Here is a 26,932-nt window from a genome sequence, read left to right as displayed (position 1 = left end):
TTATTTAACTAGAATTTGATTGGAACCCGACTAGTTTTTCTAGACTAGAGATTCTAGTTAGAATCTAGCGAGAGCCCTACTAGAGATAGGGGCAAATGGTGAATTGCTGCACGGGATGTTATTTAAGCGGAGGTGCTTCCAAGCTATCACGGCCGGGAGGTATGTGTATCCGACTGGAGTCCCCAAGGTCCAAGGTTCGATCCCCCATGGGCACGAGATTTTTCAACTCAAGTTTCAGGTTTTTCGTGTACAACATTCATTAATAATGTTAATATGAATGAAGAATTTAATTATAAATAGGTTAAGTTGAAAAATAATAATTTTTAAAAGTCAACTAGAAAATTCTAGTCGGGGCCCTATCAACACACAGCTAGTTTTAATACTAGTTCCCGACTAGATATTCTAGTCTATACCCCATCTGCCGACCGTTATGAAAGTAGTTGGGTTCTAACGATTTTCTCTAATCAGTTCCCCACTACAGATAGGGAATTCTGGCTAGGACCCCATAAAATTCCAATCTCAATTTCTGCATGGGTTAATTAATTCATTAATTAACTGTTAATTCATTAATTAACTGTTAATTAATTCATTAACTATAATAATTTGAATGTTCTTACATTCATTCACTTTTTCTGTCCCTCACACTCTGAAGCGAGCTCTGAAGTTGTCTTTTGTTTATACTTTTGTTTTTTGATAACTTTAGATATAGATTGTATATTATATTATTAGGTTACAATTATTTTTATTTTATAATTAATTCAAAATTGTAATGACAAATAGAAATTATCAGAATTTTTTGCCACTTCTTTTCATTAAAGGATTAAAATTTTGTTAAATTTTATGTTTTGTCAAATTGGAATTATGCAGATTTTTATTCTTTACTTCTAAACAAAAATAGAAAATTGTTAAACAACTTTGGTTAAGAAATAGAAAATTTATTTATTTTTCTTTATGAATCACAATTTTTTTAACAAAATTAATATTTTGTTTTAGAAAAAGAAGAAAAATATTTGCACAATTGAAATTCAATTATGCTCAAAAATTAAGAAAAAAGAAAATACTAATTTGAATTAGTAAATTTTACTAATAAAATTAAAGACTAACTTCTAATATTTTACTAACTCAAATTAGTAAACACTAGCAACTTCTTCCTACCTTTTTTTTAAATAAAATAAGCAATATTAAAAATAATAGAATTTAAAAATTTTCTATGTAATTTAAATTTTTATTGAAAACACTAAAAAAATTCAATTTTGGAAAAATTACAAATAATTACAGAAATTCAATTATTTAAAAAAAAATTAAAATTCTTCTTATAAAAATCAACTATGTTTAAAATTTGAAAAAAATTCTCGTAAAAATCCCAATTATTTAAATTATAAAAAACAAAAATCTTCTTCAAAGTTCAATTATTTTCATAAATGTCAAAAAAAATTTTGTCCTAATTTCAATTATTTTCAAAAATAAAATGCATCTTTCTAATTTCAATGATTTTCAATATCTACTATTTTAATAAAATTTCCCAAAAAGAATTCAATTATTTAAAAACTTTTTCGATAAAATTGTATGCAAACATTTAATTATGTTCATAAATAATGAATTTTTTTTAAAGAATTCAATAATTAAAGAATTCAAATTTAAAAAAATTTTGGAATATAATTGAATTTCTGTGAAAAATTTTGTTATTTTTGAAAATAATTGAATTCTTTAGAAAAATGTTATGAATATTGTTTTAAATAATTAATTTTTTCGAAATTAAATAAATATTATGAAAATTTTATTTAAAATAATTGAATTCTTGTGGAAAACTTTATTTGTGAAAATAATTGAATTTTTCGAGTAATTGATTTAAAATAGTATTAAAAGCAATCTTTTTACAATGCAAAATCTAATAATTATTTTTAGTAAAAATTGAATTATTTTCAGTAAAAATAAAAAAAAAATTTAGTTCAAATAATCATTTTTAGTAAAAATCTAATAATTTTGATTAAGAAACTAATTTTTTTTTTTAGTAAAAATCAACTAATTTTTGCAATAAATCTAGCACGAGTCAATAATTATTCATAAAATCTTTTATATGCGCATATATGAAAATTATTATTTCATATAAAATATAAAATTATTCACAATTAATTAGCGTGAAATTTTCTACATTTATGAGAATAATTTTCTTTATGTATATTTAATAACCAGTTTAGAAATATATGTATATTGAACTTGTACGTCAAAACGTCATCAATAATAATAATTAACGTATATATAAACGTGTTTTCTGTATATATATATATATATATGTATGTATTTGAAAAATTTCTCTAAACTTCAACGTCTCGATGCGAGAATTTAATGACGAGAAATTTATGCAGTCACTTGCATTCAAGTTAGGGTTAAAAGGACAGGTTCCTGCCCTCTCAAATATCACGCTCTCATAATCTCGAATCTAATTTCCAAAGTGAAAATGCATATTTCAAGTTGCCGCTGAGAAAAAGCACTTTCTTTGCAAAATGAAAAAGGGAAAATCGAGAAAAAGAAAAACACGAGCAGAAGAAGCTGGAAACCAAGAAATAGGAGAAAGAAAAAAGGGAAACAAAAACAAAAGAAAAAAAAGGGAAACAAAAACAAGAGAAAAAAAGGGAAACAAAAACAAGAGAAAAAAAAAGAAACAAAAACAAAAGAAAAAAAAGGGAAACAAAAACAAAAGAAAAAAAAGGAAAACAAAACCAAAGGAAAGAAAAATGTGAAAAAAACCAAAAGAAAACAAAAAAGGATAAACAAATAACAAAAGAAAAAAATAAGGCAAAAAAGGACAAAAGAAAAAAAAAGGAAACAAAAATTAAGAACAGAAGAAACAGAAAGAAACAAAAATAAAAAGCAGAGGAAAGAATAAATAAAAAGAGAAACAATAAAAAACGTAACAAAAATAAAAAACAATGAAAATAAAAATAGAAAGAATTAATAAAAAATGGAAGAAGAAAAAAAACAAAGGTGTCAAAAAAAGAAGAAGAAAAAAACTAAGAACAGAAGAAACCGAAACAAAAATAAAAAAATAAACAGTGAATAAAAACAGAAGAAACAAAGACAAAAAACAAAAAATAATAGCAGAGAAAAACAAACAAAATAAAAGAAGAAAAACAAAAATAAAAAACATGAGAACCAAAAAGTAGACATAGAAGAAATAAAACCCCAAAAGAAGCAAAGAAACGAAAGAAACAAAAATAATAGAAAAAACAAAAAACAGACAAAAGTAAAAAATAGAAAATGTAAACAAATATTACAGGGTCGCCACAAAAATTTAATTTTCTGTTTCCCTATTTTTGTTTTTCTGATGGGAAAATAGAATACTAACACTATTATTAAAATCGAGAAGAAATAACGTAAAAAGAGAGAAAGAGAGAGAGAAAATACAACTAGACAAGAAATTAGACGACTTGAAGGCGACTTATTATAAAAGACAATTTCATATATCGACTCTCTCCTTTCTCGAGACTTTGAGAGAATATTGAAATCATTGGTTGTACCCACACCCGGACAAGATATTCTAATCGGCGTGACGACGTGATACGCAATTAATCCATCGTACGTCAAGTCGTCACGGTGAATAATGCATATCGGCGCCACGATGCATTTCCCTACGATTCGAGCATTAATAAATAAATAAATATATATATTGAATACATGTAAATATTCCAAGTGTATTTCCATGGCTCTATGATTAATGACACCGCTATCGGTGCATGAACGTTGCAAATAGTATTACAAGAGGACCTTGTAAATTCTTATAATTTATAGAAACTGTTCTTTTCATCCCGTGTGGAAATTTTGACTTGGCCCTATTTAACACCAGGTCGGACCATGTCTCTGATTTTTTTTTTTATTAAAATATTTTCAGGCATCGTACTCGATAATTAATTTTAAAAAAAAGTAGAAAAAAGTAGAAAAATTAGTTATCGAAAAATTAAACTTGACGACTCAATTTTTTTATAATTTAATTTTTTTAATTTTAATTCAAAAAAAGAATAATTTTTTAAAATAAATATTTAAATACCTATTTATTTTGTCTACAGGAATTAAAATATTTCAAATGATTTCAATGTAACGCATTTTTGAAATTTAAAACTATTTCTAAAAATTACAAAAGTAATTCTTTCCAAATTCAATCATTTTTTTTTTGTTGAAATTTATAAATAAAATTATTCAAAACTTTAATCATTTTATTTTATTCAATTTCTAAATCAATTCTTATCAGAATGTTCTACGAGAATTCAATTATTTAAATACAAAAATAAATTTATTGAATAATTGCGAACATTTCTTAAAATTGAATTCTTATAAAGAACTTTATCATTTTTTGAAATAATTGATTTTTTACGAAGAATTACATTAAAATTTTTAATAATTATATTCATTCAAGAAATTTAATTAAAAATTGAATTGAAAATAATTATTACACTCTAAGAAACAAATTATATCAAATTTTTCAAAGTTATTGAATTTTTACGAAGAATTTTATTCAAATTTTTCAAAATAATTGCGTTTTTAGAGAAATTAATTTAAAATTACAGCAAAAGTAATTGAAATCCTGCGATAAATTTTATTATTTATGAAAATAATTGAATTTTTTCCCCGAATTTTAATAATGTTTTTAAAAGAATTGCATTCTTGAGAAGAATTTAAAAGAAATCTTTTTAAAAATATGTTTTTTTTCAAAAAATTTTTATAAAATTTGTGTTTTAAATAATTGAATTTCTTTGAAAACTATATATTAGTTATGAAAATAATTGAATTCTTTCAAAAAAGTTTATTAAAATTATATTGAAAACAATTCAATTATTATAAAAGATTTCAATACAATTTTTTTAAATAATTGAATTCTTTCGAAGAATTTTATTAAAATTTTTAAAAATAATTGAATTTTTAAGAAAAAATTTATTACTTTTAAAAATAATTGCATTGTTGTGATGAATATTGTTATTTATGAAAATAATTGAATTTTGCAAAGAATTTTATTAAAATTTTTAAAAAATAATTGAATTCCTGCGAAGAATTATTTGATTATTTCTAAAAATAATTGAATTCTTGGTAGTTTATTAATCTTTTTTTAAATTGAATTTTTGCAACGAATTTTATTAAAATTTTTAGAAAATAATTGAATTCCTGGGAAGAATTTTATTATTTCTAAAAACAATTTAATTCTTAGGAAGTTTATTAATTTTTTTTTAAATTGAATTTTTGAGAAGAATTTTATTAAAAGGTTAAAAAATAATTTAATTCCTGAGAAGAATTTTATTATTTTTAAAAATAATTGAATTCATGGAAAGTTAATAATTTTTCTTTTTTAAATTAAATTCTTGAGAAGAATTTCATTAAAATTTTTGAAAATAATTAAATTCTTTCAAGAAATATAATTAAAAATAAAATTGAAAATAATGATTAAATTCTAATAAACAAATTATATCAAGATTATTTTAAATAATTGCATTTTTCACAGAGTTCATTTAAAATTGTATTGAAAATAATTGAAATCCTGCGTCGAATTTTAATATTTACAAAAATAATTGAATTCATTCAACGATTATTATTAAAATTTTAAAAAATAATTGAATTCCTCAGAAGAATTTTATTATTTATAAAAATAATTGAATTCTTGCAACGATTATTATTAAAATTTTTAAAAATAATTGAATTCCTGAGAAGAATTTTATGATTTATAAAAATAATTGAATTCCTGAGAAGAATTTTATAATTTATAAAAATAATTGAATTCCTGAGAAGAATTTTATTATTTATAAAAATAATTGAATTCTTGCAAAGAATTTTATAAAAATCTATTTAAATAATTGATTTTTTTCGAAAAATATTAGGAAAATTCTGTTTTAAATAATTGAATTCCTGTGAACATTTTTTTATTTATAAAAATAATTGAATGTTTGCGAAGAATTTTTTATAAACATTTTTTTAAAATTATTGAATTTTTTTGAGAAATTTTTTATTAAAATGTAAGATATTGAAAATCATTGATTTACGAAAAATTTGTGAAAATAATTGAATAATTTTAAAGAATTTTATTAAAATCTTTTGAATTTTTTCCAATAACTTTATTAAAATTTTTAAAATAATTTTTTTATTTTAACTGCGTTAACAAATTTAAAGTAGTGTAAATTTTCAAACATGGAAAAAGTAGCTTTTGGTGTAACAAATAAAAAAAAAAGTATCCAAATAGTAGTAAATCATATTAAATAATAATGATAATTATTGTTATTCTTGTTTTAATTTAGAACCGTTGTGTTTAATTGTTTAATTAATTTGAAAAATTAAACAATAATTATCGAGGCCTTCTCATTACTCAACAAATTAATTAATACGGTCAAACAAAAACAAAAATTACAAAATAATTATTATTATAAATAAATAATAATTAATAATATTTTTATATTTCTTTTTATTAATATGAATTTACTATTAATTATAACATAATAAATTAATATTAAGAAGTTATAATTAGTAATTTTCTCCTCCCAAATGGAAATTCGATTCTGTAACAGCAATTTCTTATTGCGAAATAGCAGTTAAAGAAAAAAAAAAAAGTATATATATAATAAATTTTGATTCACGAGCTACAATTTTTTAACACCTACGATGCAAATATTTCCGTAATATTTGCTTTGCAAAGTCCTCATTGTTACGCAAACTATATTTCTTACATATTCAATTAGCCTAAATAGGAAGTTGAACTGAAAAACTTTTCGGAGAGAATATTCAAATATTTCTGTTACATAAAAAAAATTCAATTTCTCAATTTTTAATCCCACGTACATGAAACAAAATTTTTTGATGATAATAATTAAATTTGACAATCTATTATTTTTCTTCATGCCAAGAAAAGAAATTTTATTTTCTTTAAACTAAATTCATTATTATGATTAAAGATCTTTTATTATTATTTTAAGAAAATTTATCCAACTGTGACTATTGAGAAAAAGTCGGAGATAGAGAAAAAAAAATTTTAGACGCGACAGTTTCTTGAATTTATTGCGACATTTAAATCAGATCATTGGCAATTCTACTTTCACTGTACCATTTGTCAGATTTGAAATCATCTAATCGTAGCATCGTTTATTATGCATTATGCGTCATCATAAATTATGTATTATCGATCTTTATTTCTATTGTGTCAATATTTTACACACACATAAAAAAAAAAATAATAAAAAAAACCAGGTGGGTGGTTCTTTTATGAAATGTAAAACTATATTATATAACGTTACGCAGGAAGTTGAAAAACGTTTTCGGGAATATTTTACGGAAATAATGAAAAATATTGTCTACGATTCTTCCTATTCTTCCTATTCTTCCTATTCGAAAACTATTCAATTATTATCTAAAATTTTAACTGAAATTCATTTTAAAATCAATTCTGGTCCGAAATTTCTAAGAGAATTTAATTATTTAAATACAAAAATAAATAATTCAAATTTTTTATTATTTCTTAGAATTGAATTCTCATAAAGAAATTTATCAAAAATTTTAGAAATAATAAAATTCTTTTCAAGAATCATAATGAAATTTTTATCAATAATTGCATTTTTCAAGAAATTTGTTACAAATTGTATTAAAAATAATTCAAGTCCTGCGAAAAAATAATTGAATTCTTGCAAAGAATTTTATTTTATTGTGAAAATAATTGAATTATTGTGAAGAATTTTATTAAATATATTTTTTGTTAAATAATTCGATTTTTTTGTAAAATCCTTTTAATAATTGAATTCATGCAAAATATTTTTTTGATAATAATTGAATTGTTACTATTTTTCAAAAACCTAATTTTTTTCAGAATTTCCAAATTATATCTGTCAAATTTCAATCATTTTTGTAAAATAAATATTTAAATACCTATTTTTTTATTTATTTGCAGAAATTCAATTATTTTCAAAAGTAATAAAATTTTTCTCATAAAATTCAATTGTTTTTAAAATTAAAAAAAGATTGTCGTCAAAATCCCAATTATCTTTTTAAATAACAAAATTTTTCCCCAAAGTTCAATTATTTTTAAAAATGACAATATAATTCTTGCCCTACTTTCAATTATTTTCAATATCTACTATTTTAATAAAATTTTACGAATTTAATTATTAAAAAAAAAAGTTAATAAAATTGTACAGAAACATTTAATTATTTTCAAAAATAATAAAAATTCCACTGGAATTCAATTATTTACAATTCTTTTTTATAAATTTCTTCGCAATAATTCAATTATTTTCATAAATTTTGAATTATTATAAATTATTATAAAACATAAAGAAATCGATCATAAAGAAATCAAGCAATCAATATCTTCATGTTTTATAGCAAAATACTTTTATAAGTTGTTTAATTTCAAAAAGGTTTAAATTTGAAATTTTTGAATGTCTAAATTCCTGTGGAAAAATAATAATAATTAAATATTTATTTAAAAAAGAAATTATTGATGTTTTTGGATAATTTTACAATTAAAAAAAATTCGTAAAAATGTAACGGAACATTTTTTTTTGAGTAAAATTTTTTCCTTTATTTTCTAAAAATTCAAAAAATTTCATTTTCAATAAAATCGACATTTGAAAGAATTTTAATTTAATAATTGAAAAAAATTGAATTTTACAAACAATTGTACATAAAATCGATTTTTTATATAATAGAATTTTAAATTTCAAAATTTCTGACATAATATAAAATTTCTCATTTCTTGACCAAAGACCACAACATAAAAAACCTCCAATTTATTTATAAATAGAATTTTAATTTTATAAATTGAAAAGAAATTTTATTTTTTAAAGAATTTTCCAAAATATTAAGTTTTGAAAAAATTTTAATTTCATAATTGAAAAATAATTGAATTTTACATACAATTTAACAAAAAATTGAATTTCCAAAGTATTTTAATTGAATAGTTAAGAAAAAATTAAAATATTCCAAAAATTTTTTCTGAAAAATTGATTTTTCAATGAATTTTAATTTAATAATTGAAAAATAATTGAATTTTAGAAAAAAATGTTTAATAAAATCGACTTTTGAAACCATTTTAATTTAATAATTAAAAGAAATTGAATTTTACAAACAACTTTACATAAAATCGATTTTTTAAAGAATTTTAATTTAATAGATTGAAGAATAATTGAATTTTTTAAGGATTTTCCCAAAAAAATTGAGTTTTTAAAGAATTTTAATTTAATAAATTGAAAAATAATTGAATTTTTTAAGGATTTTCCCAAAAAAATTGAGTTTTTAAAGAATTTTAATTTAATAAATTGAAAAATAATTTAATTTTTTTAAAGATTTTCCAAAAAATTGAGTTTTGAAAGAATTTTAATTTTATAATTGAAAAATAATTAAATTTAACGAATAATTTTCTTAAAAAATCGATTTTTTGCAGAATTTTAATTTAATAGTTGAGAAATAATTAAAAATATTCCAAAAAATTTTTCTGAAAAATTTATTTTTCAAAGAATTTAAATTTAAAAATTGAAAAATAATTTAATTTAAAAAAAAATTCCCAAAAAGTAGATTTTTCTAAACATTTTAATATGATTGAAAAATAATAGAATTTTAGAACAAAATTTTCAATAAAATTAACATTTTAAAGAATTTTAATTTATTAATTGAAAATAATTGAATTTTACAACAAATTATACATGAAATCGATTTTTTAAAGAATTTTAATTTAATAAATTAAATAGAAATTGAATGTTTTAAATAATTTTCCAAAACATTGAGTTTTCAAAGAATTTTAATTTCATAATTAAAAAATAATTGAATTTAATAAATAATTTTCTTAAAAAATCGATTTTTTTAAGAATTTTAATTTAATAGTTGAGAAATTATTGAATTTTCCCAAAATTAATTTCAAAAAGGTTTGAATTGAGAATTTTTGAATTTCTTAATTCCTGTGGAAAAATAATAATAATTAAATATTTATTTAAAAAAGAAATTCTTGATGTTTTTGGATAATTTTACAATTAAAAAAATTCGTAAAAATGTAACGGAACATTTTTTTTGAGTAAAATTTTTTCCTTTATTTTCTAAAAATTCAAAAATTTTCATTTTCAATGAAAATTTGTAATTGACAAATAGAATTTATAAACATTTGTTTCGTTTATTTTTAAAAAAAACTTTGAATTTTATTAAAAACAACTGTAATTAAAAAATTAAAATAATGTAAATTATTCCCTTATGAAAATGGAAAATTTTCTACAAAAATATTAAGATTAATTTTTTTAAAATAGAATTTTGGAGAAAAATTTTAAATCAGATTTTAGTAAAAATTTCAAGTTTAGAATAGAATTAATTATTTTTCACTGATCGACTCGATGAAAGTGTCGATTTTTGTTAGAAAGTATTTATAATGTGCAAAAAAAAAGAGTTTATATGGTGGATTGCGTGCAAATTTCTTCTTTTATTTCACGGTGAGTTTTTCCAAAAGTTTTTTTCCCCATTTTTTTTCTCTCTCTCTTTCTCGCACACTCTTTTCTTTCTCTGACTCTCTGGTCGATTTTATAACACTCTTTTACACCACGATAAAAAGTTGGTGAAAGGGTGGTTGGTCCGTGCGAAGGTGCCTTTAATTATTGCTCAAAATACTCTTTTCGTTGAGGAAGCCACAGCAAAAGAGTTTTTGGTTTTCGAAGTTTTCGAAAGTCAGAGTGTGTGTGTTCAAAATACCCCCCACACCGTTTCCATATACTACGAGAGAACCTTATCTCTGTTTTTCACGTGAGCTTTTGTGCGCGCCTTTAAATCACGAGTGTAATTAAAAGTACGCCGTCGTCTCCACGCCCTTATGTCTCCGTTTACGCTAATCACATTCAAAGCGCGCAATTGTAAAAAAAAAGTGCCCGAGAAAAAGTTTCATCAAAAAAAAAAAGAAAAGAAAAGAAAAAAAATCTCCTAGGGCAAGTATTTATATAAGTTTTATGCGGACAATCGACCGAGAGCGCCCTTTAACTTCTTTAGGATAGAAAAAAAGGAAAAAAAGGAAAAAAAGTCCCTTTTCTTTCCTGACCTTTGTTTTTTTTACTGCCCTTGGGCAATTAGAAAAACTTGAAAAAGTCCGATCAATTTCAGTTTTATTCAATTTATTTTCCTTCTTAATTATTTTATTTGTTGATTATTTTTATTATTTTCAATGACAATTAGTTTGCTAATCAATATTAAATTATTTGTTTAGTAATTATTAAAACATTATAAATATTAAAATATTGTAAATATTAAAATATCGTAAATATTAAAATATTGCAAATATTAATTTATTAAAATTCACAATAAATTTTAATACTAAAGCTATAATTGAATGGATCATATGCAGAAGGGAAATAATAATTTTGCCGATTGGGGAATTTTTAAAGTGCTTTTTGAAAGTTATAAACGTAAAGCTGCGCGTGCACAAATATGGTCCTATTGAGAAAACGGAAATTGTACGCTCTATCGATTCTATAAACTCTGACCCTTAAAGTCATTATGTATATTATGTGCGTTTATGAAAGGAACATATGCGCAAACATAACTGAACCCACTTGTTTGCAATCGGATCAAAAATACCCGGAAAACTCATAAAAATTGTTCACTTTTACTGTGTCGAATCAATATATTTATTGCAACCATCGAGATTGCTCCAAATAGAAAACAATAAAATCTAGAAATTATTTCATTATGTTCGTAATTCGTTATATTTTATCTTTCAAACATTAAAATGAAATTTTTATTGCTAATTGTTTATCATTTTACTTTGCATTTCTTTATCATTTTTATTTCCATTTGTCTATCATTTTTACTATTTTATTATTTTATTTTATTTACCTTTTTTATTATTGTATTTCTATTATTTTATTTTAAATAAATTTTTTTAGTAAACAATTATTATTTTATTTTTTAATAAATAAATAAATAAATAAAATAAGGATAACAAACAAAATAAATTCAATTAATAAAATGAATAAAATGAATAAAATGAATATAATAATTTATTATAAATTAGTAAATAAATAAATAAATTAAATTAAATTAAAAGCAGAGTAAGCAATAAAAATTCAAGTGTCACAAAAAAATTCATAAAACATAAAAAGAATAAAATAAATGAAAAAAAGAAAATTAAAGCAAAAGTTTCTCGCTTTCTACGAACGGAATTTTTCCTCTCATCTCCTTCTCTCTCTCGCATTATCGCATCGCAACAACATGATGTAAAATTATCGCGAGAATTTGTATTTATTTAATAAGTGTTTTTAATTAAAAAAGAAAAATTCTCGAAAAAAAATATAATACACCAATTACTTTTGTGAAAAACCCTCATCAAAAAAGAGTGGGAGGTCATAAATCACGTCAGGTGCTTTAATTACGCGAACAATCGACGTTATGTACTTGACGTTGAAAGCATTTTTACAATTCCAAAGATCGAGGATCGATAACCTAATTACTAATTACACTCGAAACCGTTACAAAAGTAAGTAAGAAACGACCGCAAGCGCTTGAGGATGTTCATTTATACAAAGAGCGCCACATCCTTCTCCCATTTTTCTTGCTCGACCTACAGTCGCAAAATATACGTTTGATTCTCTCTCTCTCTCTCTCGAAAAAAAAGAAAAAAAAAAAGGAAAAAAAATTAACGAAAAAAACCGAAAACAACGAAAAATTAACGAAAAAAGAGCGAAAAATGAACAAAAAAAAACAAACGAATGATGATTGCAGAAATTCAATTATATTCAAAAGTAATAAAATTCTTCGCAGAAATTCAATTTTGTTGAAAAATTTAAAAAAATTCTCGTCAAAATTTCAATTATATTCAAAAGTAAAAAAATTCTTCTCCGATTATTTTCAAAAATTTTAATAAAATTCAAAGCAAAATTTTAATTATTTTTCCAAAAATTTCCTCAATTCAATGATTTTTAATATCTACTATTTTAATAAAATTTTCTAGAATTCAATAATTTAAAAAAAAATTTAATAAAATTGTACGCAAACCTTTAATTATTTCCAAAAAATAATAAAAATTTCACAGGAATTCTTTATTTTATAAATTTTTTTTATAAATTTCTTCGTAATCGTTCAATTATTTTCAATAAATAATAAAAATTTTACAGTGATTCAATTATTTTCGTAAATAATAAAATTCTTTTCAGGAATTCAATTATTTTCCTAAATAATAAAACAGAATTAAATTATTATTGAATTGCAGAATTTTAATTATTATTTTTAATACAATTTTAATCGAATTCCTCGAAAAATTTAATTATTCTTTAAAATTTTATTAAAATTCGTCAAAAGAATGCAATTATTTAAAAATTGATTGCAAACTCTTTAGGAGAATTCAATTCTAAGAAACATTCATGAATTCAATAAATTTTTTATTTTTGTATTTAAATAATTGAATTCTAGTAGAATTTTCTAATAAAAATTGATTTAAAAATGAATTTGAGTTAAAATTTTAGATAATTGAATATTAAAAGCAATGTAGAGTGAATTTTTTAGAAATAATTGAATTTTGAAATTAATTTTTTTGGAAAAAGTTTAATTGAATTTTTTTTATATTATTTTAAGTTTTTATATGAAGAATAAAAGAATTGACGAATTTACGAATAATATTAAAATTTTGTAAAATTAAATATTGTAAGCCAATGGATTTGAAAATTGTCAAAGAACTTTTTTGAAAATTATTAAAAATATTATTAAAAATAATCGATTTAAAGAAGAATTTTAGTTAAAAATTCTTGAAAATAATAATTAAATTGATGATTTCGTAGATAATAGAATTCTTTTTAGGAATTAAATTATTTTCATAAATAATAACTATTTTTACAGATATTCAATTATTTTAAATACAATTTTCATAAAATTTTTTAAATGAAATTAATTATTTAAATTTTTTTTTAAATTCTTAGTAAGAAATCAATTCCACAAATAATAAAAATTTTCACTGGAATTCAATTGTTTATAAAATTGTAATAAAATTCTTCGTAAAAATTCATTTATTTAACTAATAATTTTTTAACTGAGATTCATTTATTTATAAAATTTTAATAAAATTCGCCAAAAGAATTCAATTATTTTCACAAATAAAAATATTCTTCATAGAAATTCAATTATTTAAAAAAAATTTGTTAATAAAATTCGTTGCATAAATTCAATTATTTTGATAAACAATAAAATTCTTAGCAAAAATCCAATTATTTTTCATACAATTTAAAATAAATCTATCAAAAAATTCAATTATTCTTAAAAATTTTATCAAAATTCTTCACAAGAATTTAATTATTTTCAATATCTACTATTTTAATAAAATTTTCCAAATGAATTAAATTATTCAAAAAAAAAAATTTAATATAATTCTTCCCAAGAATTCAATTATTTTCATAAATAAAATTTTTTTCAGGGATTCAATTATTTCTATAAATAATAAAATTCTTTTATAAGGAATTCAATTATTTTTACTACAATTTGAAAGAAATTCGTGGAATTTCAGTTAAAATTTTAGACAAAATTGAATATTAAGAGCATTAGAACGTGAATTTTTAGAAATAATTGAATTTTGAAAAGGTTTCAAATTAAAATCTTTGAAAATCTGAATTTTTCTTATTTTTAACTAACAATTGTGTGAAATCAATTTTTTTGAAAAAGTTTAAATTGCGGATTTTTTTTTAAAATTATATTTAAAGTTTTAACAAGTAGAAAAAAATTAATTTTATGAAAAGTTACAAATTATTGCAGAAATTCAATTATTTTCAAGAGTAATAATATTCTTCGCAAAAATTAAATATTGTTCAAAAATAATAAAATTCTTCTTAGGGATTCAATTATTTTCACAAATAATAAAACTCATCGTAGAATTTCAATTATTTTTAATACAATTTTAATCAAATTTCTCGAAAAATGTAATTATTCATAAAAATTTTATTAAAAATCGTCAAAAGAATTTAATTATTTAAAAATTTGTTTGGAATTGAATTTTAAGAAGCATGCAATTATTCAATAAATTATTTATTTTTGTACATATTTAAATAATTGAATTTTGGTAAAATTTTCTCATAAACATTGATTTAAAAATAGATTTCAGTTAAAATCTTAGATTAGAATAATTGAATTCTTTCGAAGAATTTCATTAAAATTTTAAAAATAATTGAATTTTATTGAGACATTTTTTTAAAATTGTCTTTAAAATAATTGAATTTCTACCAAAAAAAGTATTATCAAAACATTTTGAAATGTTTGAATTTCTGCTAAAATTCTGATATTTTTGAAAATAATTGAATTCTTGCGAAGAATTTTATTAAGACTTTGGAAAATAATTTAATTTGGAAAATGAATTTCAGTTAAAATTTTAGATAATAATTGACTATTAATATAGCAATATAGCGTGAATTTAAAAAAAATAATTGAAGTTTGTATTTAATTTTTTTTTTTTTTAAAGTTTAATTGAGTATTTTTAATATTATTTTTAGTTTTTATTTTCTAGTATTTATTTAATTAAAGAATTTACGAATAATTGAAATTTCGTAAAATTGAATATTGTAAAGTAATGAATTTGAAAATTGTCAAAGAACTTTTTCGAAAATTATTAAAAAATAATATAGATAATCGACTTAAAGAAGAATTTTAGTGAAAATTTTTTGATAATAATAATTGAATTGATAATTATTTTATCTCTCGGTCATCTTTAAGAAATTATTATAAAACAATTTAATTCATAGTTTTAAGTAAAATGTTCTCTTATTGGACTTGGAAAATATATAATATATTATATATTTTTGTCCGTAATTTTTTATTTTTTGGCCATAAAATCCGTATTTTTAAATACTTTCACTGGTTCGAGCCCTGAAAAGTAAGTGAATGAAAAAAATCGCATTTTTTAATAAATCTTGAAATTATAATTTTTTTAATGAACATTTTAACAATCGGTGGACATGATACGACCGTAAGAGAAGGGAGGGGAGTGTGAGGGGCGTTTTTTTACACACATAATACTAATTTGAGAATATAAGCACAGAAGTGTAATCACCCGCATGTACAATAAAAAATAACTGTAAAACTACATTTATAACGAAGTCAAGAGAGGGGGGATGGAGATTATATTCGAATTACGACTGGTATACATATAGATGAATAAAGGGACCAAAATCCAACAACTCATATATGTATTAATTAAATTGCTCTTTCTCTCTCTCTCTCTCTCTCTCTCTCTCTCTTTCTCCTATATACCAAAGCCGCTATATAATCTCAATTGACGAGAATCACATAAATAAAATTTTTATAACGAACCAAGCGCGTCATCTTCGTCGGAAATCATCTCGTATACATATAGAGAAAGATATATATATATGTATATATATAAAAGGGGCACAAAATGTAAGATGGAAAAGTCAAATAAGTTTTTACGAGCACTTGGAAATTTCAGTGAAATTTAAAGCAGCTACAAAACCAACATGTCAATTGCACGTTGACATGAGTGCAAGGAGAAAAAAAACACAGAGGGAGAGAGAAAGAGAGAGAGAGAAGTTTATGTATCCGCTAAGAAATCTTTAAACATTTTCTTTGACATTGAAAAATATTTTATTTGAAAATATTTTTATTAGCCATAATAATATTATTGTCATTATTTTTAATAACTAATTTCTGTATTATTTTTAATTTGGTTTTTATTAAGAGCAGGAATTTCAAATTAATGGGGAATAATTATTTATTTGTTCATAACAAATATTTAATGTGTTCATAATAATGATTGAAACAATTATTCGAGTAATTAATTAATTAACTAATCAATTAAAATAATTTATAGACTAATTATTTAACTAATTTATTGACTAGTTAATTAACTAATATATCAACTAGTTAATTAACTAATATATCAACTATAGTTAATTAACTATTTTATTGGCTAGTTAATTAAAAAATTTATTGAATAATTAATTAATTTAGTGACTAATTAATTGACTAATTAATTAAGTACTAATTAAAATAATAATTATTTAATTAAATTATTATTATTAATGGAAAAGAATTGTACTTTTCATTGATATTATACAATTGTTTTAATAATTATTAGTATTATAATTACTAAAAAATGACGCCAAATATTAAAATTATTAATTAATAACAATTCTTATTATTGTAATTTTACTAATTAATAATTTCAAATGTTAGTTATTAATTATTAATTGTTAATTGATAATTGAAAATTGAAAATTGAAAATTTCAATTATTTTTAATCATTAAAATATTTATTATATTATTAAGTATGAATATTAATTATTAATAAAATAATAAATGTTAATTTTTAATTGCTGTCAAAGAAAATCAGTAATTAATAATTAATTTTATTAAATTTTCTAATTAATATTTACTGTTTCAAAAAATTTATAATAATTATACATTCATGTCATTAAAATTACTAATTAAGCATAAAAGTAGAATTGTTAAATAAAAAAAAAATAAAAATTTGTATAGTATGTATTTTTGAATATTACACTATGTAATTTGGTTTGCAATTTTCACTAATTTTTTTATTACCAATTATGTACGCCTTTTGATTAAAGATATAATTTTTTTAATTAAAAACGTAATTTTTGTATTAAAAATTTAATTAAAAAAAAAATTAAAAACGTCATTCTTGTATTGAAAATGTTATTTTTTTATTAAAATAATAATTTTTTTAATTAAAAACGTAATTTCTGTATGTTAAAAACTTAAAAACATAATTTTTTGATTAAAAGTATAATTTTTTTAATTCAAAACATAATTTTTGTATTAAAAACATAACTTTTTTAATTCAAAATGTAAATTTTGTATTAGAAATATTATTTTTGTATTAAAAATGTAATTTTTGTATTAAACATATAATTTTTAAATTAAAAACTTAATTTTTGTATTAAAAACCAATTTTTTTTAATTAAAAATGTAATTTTTGTATTGAAAACATAATTTTTTAAATTAAAAATGCAATTTTTTTAATTAAAAACGTAATTTTTGTATTAAAAAATAAGTTTTGTAAAAAAAAACAATTTTTTTAATTAAAAATATAATTTTTGTATTGAAAACATAATTTTTTTAATTAAAAATGCAATTTTTGTATTATAAATTACATTTTTTGATTAAAAACATAATTTTTGTATTAAAAAATATTTTTTGTATTAAAGACATAATTTTTTAATTAAAAACGTAATTTTTGTATTAAAAAATAAGTTTGGTATTAAAAATATAATTTTTTTGATAAAAACGTAATTTTTGTATTAAATTGCTAATTAATAATTAAAATTACTAAATTATTGATTAAAATTATTAAATACTAATTACTGTTTAAAAATTAAATTGCTAATTAACAATTACTTTTAAAAAAATTAATAATGATGAATAATTTCTATTATTGTAATTTGCCTATTATATTATTTAATAATTAAAATTGTTAATTAATATTTACTGTCAAAGGAAAATTAGTAATAATTGTAATTTGTAATAATTGGTGTTAGAAAAATTGTCATAAATAATTCCTGTTATTAACATCGTTAATTAATAATTATTGAATTTTAAAGAAAATTAATAACGTTTAATTACTCATTTTATAAAAATTGTTAATTAATAGTTACTGTTAATATTAATTTTTTTAAGAATATCTTAAAACATATTTAATAAAATTTTAATTAATTTTGTAAATTGTTATATTCTTGTTTCGTTATTTTTTTATTTACCTAAAAAAAATTTGTATTCAAGTTAAATAAACTTCCCTCATAAACGATGAAATTGCTTCTAAAAAATTTGAATTTCTTAAAATAATATTAATTTAGTAATTTTTTATTAACTTATAATAAATTTTTGGTACTTAATTTATTGAATTAAATATATTTAACTAAAAAATCCCAGGATTATTTATCTATCGATTTTGAAACACTGATAAAATCTTTTATGTCAAGAATAAATAAATAAATAAATAAATCAATCAATCAATAGATAATAAATTGAATTATAATTGCTAATTCTATTACTAATTATAAAAATAAATTAAAACAGTAAATGAAAGTAAAGTAAAAAACAGAATAAAGAAAGTAGAAATAAAGAAAAACGAAAATAAAAAAGACATGAAGGAACTAAAGAGTAAATAATGTAAATATTATAAATAAAAATAATAATTAGTCGTAAAAAAATAATAGTAAATGATATAAAATAATATTAATAATATTAATTAATAATTCTATTTATGTTATTAATTAATACTGTTAATTATACTAATATTTAAGAAAAGATTATTAAGAAAGTAAAATCAATAATCAAAGTTGAAGAAATAGTGAAAATAAATCAAATAATAATTATTATCATAATTATAGTTAAATAATAATTAAAATTATTGTTTCTATAATAATTGAATAAATTACTATTTATACAATAATTAAATAAATTGTTTATTTCAACTATTATTTTATTATTTATGTAATAATTCATTCAAGTTAGTAATTAAATAAATTGTTCATTTTAATTATCATTTACATAATAATTGAATAATTATAATTATAATAATTATTCGTTTGAATTATTATTTTAATACAATAATTTCTAAACTGAAAAAAAAATTTAATTTTTTGAATAAATTATCAACCCCCGTAAGGGTTTTCAAAAATTGCCGTAGCCGATGATATTTCACATCGTCTTGGCGGGGTATTGGTAAAAGTTTTCAACTAGCAATAATCGCACCTCGGTAGAACCTCATTGGTTACGATATCGCCACTGCGCAAAGCTGACGAGTCTGTTGAGACGAGGTGCTTATATACCCTACGTGGAGCAGGTTCAATTGCGAGTGAACGAAATCCCAACCATCTGACGTGACGTTCAGGAACTAACTTTCCCCAATGCTGCGCGCACAGAACAAATGAAAACTCAACCGGCTATGTCGATCGACAGCGCTCTGCAGGTATACGTGTTGTACACACGAACGCACGAGAGCATTCATTTCGAGAGAGGCGCCAAGATTCACATCAACATTCCGTACATCTTTCACTCCTTTACTCTCGTGTGTCCTGTGTTTATAATCACGTATAACTGTAACAGTGCGCGTAATATAAAACCTGTAATGATTGATAATGTTTCCTTCCTTGACGAATCATTTTCTTTTTCTTTTTTCTTTTTTTTGATTTAATCGCGACATTAAGTCTTATGCATTTGCTTCTTTTATATTTACAGCTTTTATGTATTTCCTTCTTTTTTTAAAATTACTTCTTTTTCTGAATTTACTTTTTTTTACAATTACTTCTTTTATATATTTACTTCTTTTTAGTTTACTTCTATTTTTATATTTACTTCTTTTTAGTTTACTTCTATTTTTATATTTACTTCTATTTTTATAATTATTTCCTTTTAGTATTTACATATTTTTTCTATTTACTTCTTTTCTACATTCACTTCTTTTTAATATTTACTTATTTATTCTATTTACTTCTTTTCTGCGTTTACTTATTTTTTTAATTAATTTTTTTCTTTATTTACTTCATTCTTTCAATTTACTTCTATTTTATATTTACTTCTTTTTAACATTTACTTATTTTTTATATAATTACTTCTTTTTTGCATTTACTTCTTTTTACATTTCCTTTTTCTACGTTTATTAATAATTTAATTTAATTTTTTATTTATTATTATTTATTTTTTTTTATAAATAATTATATAAATATTATTAGCTTTACAATAATTATTAAAATTTTACTAACAAAAATTTTATAAATAATTGAATTTTTTCCACGAATTTCTTTCAAATTGTATTAAAAATAATTCAATTTCTTAAAAGAATTTTATTATTTATAGAAATAATTTAATCCCTGAGAAGAATTTTATTATTTATGAAAATAATTGAATTCTTGGGAAGAATTTGATTAAAATTTTATAAATAATTAAATTCTTGGGACGAATTTTTTTAAAATTTTATAAATAATTGAATCCCACTTAAAAAATTATTGTTTGTGGAAATAATTGAATTCTTACGAAGAATTTTATTAGTATTTTATAAATAATTGAATTTTCAATTTTATAAATAATTGAATTTCAGTGAAAAATTGTATTATTTGTGAAAATAATTGAATATTTGGGAAAAATTATATTAAATTTTTTTTTAATTGTTGAATCCTTTTCGGAAATTTTGTTAAATTAGCAAATATTGAAAATAATTTAATTCTTGTGAAAGAATTTTGAGAAAATTTTTAAGAATAATTAAATTTTTCGATGGATTTATTTCAAATTGTATAAAAAATAATTGAATTTTTGCTAAGAATTATATTATTTATCAAAATAAATGAATTATTGCAACGAATTTTATGGAAAATTTTTTCTTAAAATGTTTTCTTAAAAATTTTATTAAAATTCATCAAAGAAATTCAATTATTTTCAAAAGTTATAAAATTTTTCGCAAAGATTCAATTATGGTCAAAAGTTTAAAAAATTTATCGTCAAAATTTTCAATTATCTTTATAAATATTTAAATATTTTTCTCTAAAATTCAATTATTTTTCAAAAAATTTTAATGAAATTCTTTTTAACAAATTCAATTTTTTGTCAAAAATTCTCCTCCAGTCAATGATTTTCAATATCTACTATTTTTAAAAAAAATTTCTAAAAGAAATCAATTTTTTTATAAATTTCTTCGCAATAATTCTATTATTTTCAAAAATATTAAATTTATGTTTACAGAGATTCAAGTATTTTTATAAATATGTAATACAATTTTTTACAGGGATTCAATTATTATTTTCATTAATAATAAAACTCATTGCAGAATTTCCATTATTTTTTATACAATTTTAATCGAATTCCTCGAAAAATGTAATTACATTTCATATTCTTAAAATTTTATTAAAATTCGTCAAAAGAATTCAATTATTTAAAAATTTGTTAATAAAATTCTTTATGAGAATTCTATTTTGAGAAACATTCAATTATTCAATAAATTATTTATTTTTGTATTAAAAATAATTAGGTATTTAAAAAGAAATATTATTAAAAAATTCGTCTCAAGAATTCAATTATTTTCAAAATTAATAAAATTCTTAGCAGAAATTCAATTATGGCTAAAAGTTTAATAAAAGTTATAGTCAAAATTTTAATTAATTTTATAAATATTAAAATTTTTCCCTAAAATTCAATTATTTTCAAAAATTTTAATAAAATTCTTGGCAATATTTCAATTATTGAAAAAAATGTTAATAAAATTCTTGACAAAATTTCAATTAATTTACTTTTCTCAATTCAATGAAATTTTTTTACAGAGATTCAATTATTTTTAATACATTTTTAATCTAATTTCTCGAAAAATTAAATTGTTCTTAAAAATTTTATTGAAATTCGTCAAAAGAATTTTAATTACCTATTTAAAAATTTGTTGATAAAATTCTTTAAATGAGAGTTGAATTTTAAAAACATTCAATTCTTCACTAATTATTTTTTTTTGTATTTAAATAATTGAATTGTCGTAGAATTTTCTAATAATTGATTGAAATATGAATTTCATTTAAAACTTTATAGATAATAATTGAGTTTTGAAAAGGTTTCAAATTATAATCTTTGAATGTTTGATTTTTTTATACTTTTAACTTAAAATTGTGTAGATTTAATTTTTTTGTAAAAGTTGAATTGAATTTTTTTGAAGTTATTTCAAGTTTTTATTTTCTAATATATATTTGATTGAAGAATTTCCGAATACCTGAATAATCGATGAAATTTCGTAAAATTGAATTGTAAACAAAAGGATTTGAAAATGTTGAAAGAAATTTTTCAGAAATTATTAATAATAATTAATTTACACTTTATAAAGAAGAATTTTAGTTGAAAATTCTGGAAAACAATAATTGAATTAAAATAATGAAAGTAATTTTGAATAAGTTACAGTAACAATATTCTTATGATAGGTATAAAATGATGATTTTATCAGTCCAACATTTTTAATTATTATAAAACTTGAAGACATCGATTGCTCCGAGTCGAAGACTCGGAGTGATTGATATTTTCATGTTTTATAACAATTTTTTTATAAGTTGTTTTATTTCAAAAAGTTTAGAATTAAAAATTTTGTAAAATATAAATGTAGTTTTAAAAACCTGGAAAACCTGGAAAAGTCGGGGAATTTGAAATGAGCAAAAGCATGGCAACCATGATAATTTAATTTCTGTGAAATGTATATTATTTTATGAAAATAATTAAAGCTTTGCGTAGAATTTTATTAGGATTTTTGAAAATAATTGAAGCTTTGCGTAGAATTTTATTAGAATTTTTGAAAATAATTAAATTTCAGATTTATGGTTTCAGTGTAGTAGTGATTAGTAGTAGTACTGGTAATAGTAGTGATAGTAGTAGTAGTAACAGTGATGGTCATTTAACGACAACGGTTCGATTTCGAATTTTAAAAAATTTTATAAGCATACATAAACAGTGTACACATATAAATAGTGGGAAGTGTACGTAGAAGGGAAAAAGAAAAGAAATAAAAAAGAATAAAAAAAAATGTGACTGTTCCGTTGGAACAAGCTTTCACACGAGTCAAGTCATTAATGAATCGTCCTGTACCCTGTTACTGCTGACAACACGAGTATCTTACATACCTAAGAGTCGACACCAAACCAGGGAGGGTCTCCTAGATGGCTCACCCACGACCGTCCTGTTTCTATAACGGGTTTAGTCGCGCCGCGTTATAATTACTAACGCCCGTACAAAACATCTTTATACGCCTGCCCCGTAAATTAACTCATTACGAGGAATCGGAATCGGTGGAATCGTTAATTAGCATGGTTAACCGCAGGGGCTTTTATATGCATTTGCCATCTCGCCATTGACTGTATCGAAAAGTTTTCTATGGCGCGCGGCAACACACGTGCAGAGCTATATTCACTTCCTTGATCACCACTTCCACTGTGAGGAAAAAGACTGTACGATTAGAATAAATTAACATATATCAAAGACCTCATTGGTATATAAAGGTGGTAAAGCCGAGCACCTCTATCTCAACTTTGAAAAAAGGAGAAGAAAATAAATATATAATTAATGAAAAAGGAAAATATTGGAAATCTGATTGCCATCAAGGGTTTTGCGATTAAGAAACGGGTGATTATTTTTTTTTTTTTTTTTTTGTTTTGTGTTCATTGATTATATTTGAATTTACATGTAGAGATAAATGAGCTTGTTTATAACGCCTATAAGTCACTTAATGTGTCAATTAAACACGAGTTCATTGACGTACATTACGTAATTTTATGCACATTAGTAGAATTGCTCGCTGATGTTTAATGTGTCTTTATTTCATTTGAATTGAGAGCAGTGTAAATTAAATTTGTTTTCATTTCTTTTTAACGTTTTGTTTGTATTATTAGAAAATGTCTTTTAGTCCATAAATCCGAATTAGTTAAATATAATTAATATGGAAATTATTGATTCAAATATAATCTACTTGATTCAAATACAGAATCAAACATTAGATTCTGTAAAAAAGGAGAAATTTGAAGTTGAAGTTGAAAAGAAATTTTCCAAAATTCTAAATTTTAAGGCATTGAAGAGTCAGTAGAATTATAAATTCAAATCCCTAATCTATTTAGGAATCATATAAACGACTTTTTGAAAAGAAGTTAAAACGAAGAAAACAGTGTGATTAAATAATTGAAAAGAAATGACACACACGACTCATTCATATGCGGGATTCAGTGAGACTAATGTCACTAACCTATGCCACCTACTCTTTTCAATAACTCGAAGGTTCATGAAGTACAAACAATGACTGGCAGAGGCTTTTATTCTTAAACTGGTTTTCTTAGCTCGCGACAGCAGGATGCCAACTATGCCATCATAACTCTAATTGTACAACTAAAGCCTACACTTAATATTACTCTTTCTCTCCCTCTCCCTCTCTCTTTCTCTCTCTCTTTCTCACTCACTCTTCATCTTTAGTCCCTATGAAAAATTCTGATTTATGTGAGAAATATATCATTCCAGAAAATATTCAACTCTTCAGATTGTAATGGAGATACTTTAGAGTGTTTGATTCATTCATTTTGCGAGAGGAGAAAAATGAATGAAAAATTCTCCTTTTAATATATTCGTCAAGACGTAAAAATGCCATTGACAATTAAAAATGTCACATGTTGTCTGTTCTCACGCTTTTTATTGGGGGAAAGATTTATTTCTGAACTTTTTTTTTGCTACGGAAGATGCTGTACAGTAACAGAAAGTACAAGCTAAACTGAATCAAACACAAAAATTTAAAGCTAAAGAGAAATAGAAATTCTTTTTTAGAAAAAAATTCTTTCTGTTTTAGAAAAAACAGAAAGAAAAGTAATAAACAAAAAATCCCTTAGAATTATCTGAAGTAATTATGCAACAATTGCAACTATTTCAAAAACCATCTAAAAATAAAAACCATTAACAATTTCCATTACTAACATGCACTCGAGTATTACAAACCAGGAAAATACGAATTACAAGGTAATTTGATTAATTAATATTACAACTAAACAAACCGTGACTTTGCAAAAAAAAGGGGAAAAAAATCTTAAATTCTTTAAAGTCTGATTAATTACTAAAAGGAGGAAACACTGTTGACAAATTAATCAGCAAACTACCATTAGCTAAACAAGATTATTCTTCATAGTTGCCCGCTCGCGCGCACATATAATGTGACAAACCGCAGGCAATTAAAATATTAGCCATCTTCCGGGGTCTAGAATCTCTAGCGATCATTATCATCTGATTAAGTATGCAGAGAGAGAAGGAGAGAGAGAGAGAGGTGAATTTTCACAATTTCTCCTTTGTAAATATATAGACACATACCTCGTTGACTATAAATGTGAATAAAAGGAATGACTCTGAATACTTATAGATGGTACATACAATCAAATACGAAGTCTCTCAACAGGCGAGAACAGCACGCACCTTGTTACCTGTTGGTTGTCTTGACACACCTACCACCAACGAGCGTGGGATAATACGACCTTCGCAAAGGTAAGCTAATATAAAACGAGCAGATGCAGGCAACTGGGTCGACGATGCCAGAGCCAATTAAGAAGGATTCTGCAAAGGAAAATGATTCCGTGGACCTAAGTCGTATACACCAAAGCAATCCAGAAACGTGATTCGAGAATCGCGATTGGAACCCCGCTAACTCCAGCGACGAACTACGACCTCTTGTCTCTTTCTCCTATATGCCCATCCCCTATACTCAATAATACTTGTTCTATTCCGCTTCAAAATTCTACTTTTTCTCTGAATCAACAGTTTTGAAAATTTTTTGCTTTTCCGGTACAAGGGAAACAGTAATTAGAGGATCAAACTAAACAGAAGAGAAAGTGATAAACTGAATGTAGAATAGAAAATTAGATTCTAAACACAAATGGTAATTTTAAGCTAATGCTGAAAAGGAACAAAAAATTAGGTGCTGTGCAGAAATTACCAGCTAAAGTGAATCAGGCGCAAGAATTTAAAGCTAAACAAAAGCAAAAGTTTCAAATTACAAGCTAAACTGAATCAGACACAACAATTTAAAGCTAAACAAAAACAAAAGTTTTAAGCTAAACATATTTAAAGTAACAAACTAAATTCAGAATTAAAAATCTGATTATAAGCACAAATATTAATTTTAAGCTATGCTAAACAGAAACAAAATATTAGATGCTGTGCAGTAACAAAATGTACAAAGTAAACTGAGCCAGACGCACAAAAATTTAAAAATATACAGAAACCATAATTTTAAGTTGAAGCCAAACTGAAATAAAAGTAACAAACTAAATCCAGAATTAAAAATCTGATTCTAAACAGAAGTAGAAATTTAGAGTTAATGCTAAACAGAAACAAAAAATTAGATGATATACTGTATCAAAAATTACAAGCTAAACTGAAACAGTTAAAAAAATTTAAAGCTGAACAGAAACAGAAATTTTTATTTAATGCTAAACTAAAACAAAACATT

At 21.6% G+C, this 26,932-nt stretch overlaps 1 protein-coding gene and 1 non-coding gene across 2 annotated transcripts in view; both read right to left on the bottom strand.

The window, feature by feature from the left end:
• LOC122507149 overlaps positions 1-26,932 on the bottom strand; it is a 614,585-nt gene that overhangs the window by 429,319 nt on the left and 158,334 nt on the right. The gene's annotated exons all lie outside the window — the stretch shown is intronic.
• Positions 19,600-19,740, bottom strand: LOC122507231. The gene has a single exon (XR_006302098.1). It is a non-coding gene; the product is annotated as a U4 spliceosomal RNA (small nuclear RNA).

The sequence above is a fragment of the Leptopilina heterotoma genome, unplaced genomic scaffold (assembly GCF_015476425.1).
Source record: "Leptopilina heterotoma isolate Lh14 unplaced genomic scaffold, ASM1547642v1 Lhet_45, whole genome shotgun sequence".
NCBI lineage: Eukaryota > Metazoa > Arthropoda > Insecta > Hymenoptera > Figitidae > Leptopilina > Leptopilina heterotoma.
The sequence above is the reverse complement of the archived record's forward strand: the minus strand, read 5'-3'. Positions and strand labels throughout refer to the sequence as shown.